The following is a 3,925-nucleotide window of genomic DNA, read 5'->3' on the forward strand; positions in this document are numbered from 1 at the left end:
ACTCACCTGTCCCGCCGACATCCCTCTGGCTCTGTCTCAACTCCCGGCGCAGCACCTTCTTCCTGAGTGAGCGGTCATGTGGTACCGCTCATTAAGGTCATGAATATGCGCATATTCATGACCTTAATGAGCGGAACCACGTGGTCGGTCGGGAGGTGACCCAGGACTTTAAAAAAAAAAAAAAAACTTGCTCAGGTGCCGCCACCCCGCATCGTCCCCGCCCTAGGCACGTGCCCTCAAGTGCCTAGTGGCAAATATGGCCCTGGTAACCGTGCACTTCCATTACTCTTATATATATACTAGCTATTGAACCCGTTCTACGCCCGGGTGGCGAGCATTTATATTGGTATATTGTCTCCATCCTGGTATGTGCTGCTCCATCCTGCGTCCCCATCCTGTCATACGCTGCTCCATCCTGCGTTCCCCTTCCTGTCATGCGCTGCTCCATCCTGCGTCCCCATCCTGTCATGTGCTGCTCCATCCTGCGTCCCCATCCTGTCATGCGCTGCTCCCATCCTGCGTCCCCATCCTGTCATGTGCTGCTCCATCCTGCGTCCCCATCCTGTCATGCGCTGCTCCATCTTGCGTCCCCATCCTGTCATGCGCTGCTCCATCCTGCGTCCCCATCCTGTCATGTGCTCCATCCTGTGTCCCCATCCTGTCATGCGCTGCTCCATCCTGCGTTCCCCTTCCTGTCATGCGCTGCTCCATCCTGCGTCCCCATCCTGTCATGCGCTGCTCCCATCCTGCGTCCCCATCATGTCATGCGCTGCTCCCATCCTGCGTCCCCATCCTGTCATGCGCTGCTCCATCCTGCTTCCCCATCCTGTCATGCGCTGCTCCATCCTGCGTCCCCATCCTGTCATGTGCTGCTCCATCATGCGTCCCCATCCTTATGTGCTGCTCCATCCTGCGTCCCCATCCTGTCATGTGCTGCTCCATCCTGCGTCCCCATCCTGTCATGTGCTGCTCCATCCTGCGTCCCCATCCTTATGTGCTGCTCCATCCTGCGTCCCCATCCTTATGTGCTGCTCCATCCTGCGTCCCCATCCTTATGTGCTGCTCCATCCTGCGTCCCCATCCTTATGTGCTGCTCCATCCTGCGTCCCCATCCTTATGTGCTGCTCCATCCCGCGTTCCCATCCTTATGTGCTGCTCCACCCCGCGTCCCCATCCTTATGTGCTGCTCCATCCCGCGTCCCCATCCTTATGTGCTGCTCCATCCCGCGTCCCCATCCTTATGTGCTGCTGCATCCCGCGTCCCCATCCTTATGTGCTGCTCCATCCCGCGTCCCCATCCTTATGTGCTGCTCCATCCCGCGTCCCCATCCTTATGTGCTGCTCCATCCCGTGTCCCCATCCTTATGTGCTGCTCCATCCCACGTCCCCATCCTTATGTGCTGCTCCATCCCGCGTCCCCATCCTTATGTGCTGCTCCATCCCGCGTCCCCATCCTGTCATGTGCTGCTCCATCCTGCGTCCCCATCCTGTCATGTGCTGCTCCATCCTGCGTCCCCATCCTTATGTGCTGCTCCATCCCGCGTCCCCATCCTTATGTGCTGCTCCATCCCGCGTCCCCATCCTTATGTGCTGCTCCATCCCGTGTCCCCATCCTTATGTGCTGCTCCATCCCGCGTCCCCATCCTTATGTGCTGCTCCATCCTGCGTCCCCATCCTTATGTGCTGCTCCATCCTGCGTCCCCATCCTGTCATGTGCTGCTCCATCCTGCGTCCCCATCCTGTCATGTGCTGCTCCATCCTGCGTCCCCATCCTTATATACTAGCTATTGAACCCGTTCTACGCCCGGGTGGCGAGCATTTATATTGGTATATTGTCTCCATCCTGGTATGTGCTGCTCCATCCTGCGTCCCCATCCTGTCATACGCTGCTCCATCCTGCGTTCCCCTTCCTGTCATGCGCTGCTCCATCCTGCGTCCCCATCCTGTCATGTGCTGCTCCATCCTGCGTCCCCATCCTGTCATGCGCTGCTCCCATCCTGCGTCCCCATCCTGTCATGTGCTGCTCCATCCTGCGTCCCCATCCTGTCATGCGCTGCTCCATCTTGCGTCCCCATCCTGTCATGCGCTGCTCCATCCTGCGTCCCCATCCTGTCATGTGCTCCATCCTGCGTCCCCATCCTGTCATGCGCTGCTCCATCCTGCGTTCCCCTTCCTGTCATGCGCTGCTCCATCCTGCGTCCCCATCCTGTCATGCGCTGCTCCCATCCTGCGTCCCCATCATGTCATGCGCTGCTCCCATCCTGCGTCCCCATCCTGTCATGCGCTGCTCCATCCTGCTTCCCCATCCTGTCATGCGCTGCTCCATCCTGCGTCCCCATCCTGTCATGTGCTGCTCCATCATGCGTCCCCATCCTTATGTGCTGCTCCATCCTGCGTCCCCATCCTGTCATGTGCTGCTCCATCCTGCGTCCCCATCCTGTCATGTGCTGCTCCATCCTGCGTCCCCATCCTTATGTGCTGCTCCATCCTGCGTCCCCATCCTTATGTGCTGCTCCATCCTGCGTCCCCATCCTTATGTGCTGCTCCATCCTGCGTCCCCATCCTTATGTGCTGCTCCATCCTGCGTCCCCATCCTTATGTGCTGCTCCATCCTGCGTTCCCATCCTTATGTGCTGCTCCATCCCGCGTCCCCATCCTTATGTGCTGCTCCATCCCGCGTCCCCATCCTTATGTGCTGCTCCATCCCGCGTCCCCATCCTTATGTGCTGCTGCATCCCGCGTCCCCATCCTTATGTGCTGCTCCATCCCGCGTTCCCATCCTTATGTGCTGCTCCATCCCACGTCCCCATCCTTATGTGCTGCTCCATCCCGTGTCCCCATCCTTATGTGCTGCTCCATCCCGCGTCCCCATCCTTATGTGCTGCTCCATCCCGCGTCCCCATCCTTATGTGCTGCTCCATCCCGCGTCCCCATCCTGTCATGTGCTGCTCCATCCTGCGTCCCCATCCTGTCATGTGCTGCTCCATCCTGCGTCCCCATCCTTATGTGCTGCTCCATCCCGCGTCCCCATCCTTATGTGCTGCTCCATCCCGCGTCCCCATCCTTATGTGCTGCTCCATCCCGTGTCCCCATCCTTATGTGCTGCTCCATCCCGCGTCCCCATCCTTATGTGCTGCTCCATCCTGCGTCCCCATCCTTATGTGCTGCTCCATCCTGCGTCCCCATCCTGTCATGTGCTGCTCCATCCTGCGTCCCCATCCTGTCATGTGCTGCTCCATCCTGCGTCCCCATCCTTATGTGCTGCTCCATCCTGCGTCCCCATCCTTATGTGCTGCTCCATCCTGCGTCCCCATCCTTATGTGCTGCTCCATCCTGCGTCCCCATCCTTATGTGCTGCTCCATCCTGCGTCCCCATCCTTATGTGCTGCTCCATCCTGCGTCCCCATCCTGCTGCTCCATCCCGTGTCCCCATCCTTATGTGCTGCTCCATCCTGCGTCCCCATCCTGCTGCTCCATCCCGTGTCCCCATCCTTATGTGCTGCTCCATCCCGTGTCCCCATCCTTATGTGCTGCTCCATCCTGCGTCCCCATCCTGCTGCTCCATCCCATGTCCCCATCCTTATGTGCTGCTCCATCCTGCGTCCCCATCCTGCTGCTCCATCCCATGTCCCCATCCTTATGTGCTGCTCCATCCCGTGTCCCCATCCTTATGTGCTGCTCCATCCCGCGTCCCCATCCTTATGTGCTGCTCCATCCTGCGTCCCCATCCTTATGTGCTGCTCCATCCTGCGTCCCCATCCTGTCATGTGCTGCTCCATCCTGCGTCCCCATCCTGTCATGTGCTGCTCCATCCTGCGTCCCCATCCTTATGTGCTGCTCCATCCTGCGTCCCCATCCTTATGTGCTGCTCCATCCTGCGTCCCCATCCTTATGTGCTGCTCCATCCTGCGTCCCCATCCTTATG

The sequence above is a fragment of the Ranitomeya imitator genome, unplaced genomic scaffold (assembly GCF_032444005.1).
Source record: "Ranitomeya imitator isolate aRanImi1 unplaced genomic scaffold, aRanImi1.pri SCAFFOLD_441, whole genome shotgun sequence".
Lineage (NCBI taxonomy): Eukaryota > Metazoa > Chordata > Amphibia > Anura > Dendrobatidae > Ranitomeya > Ranitomeya imitator.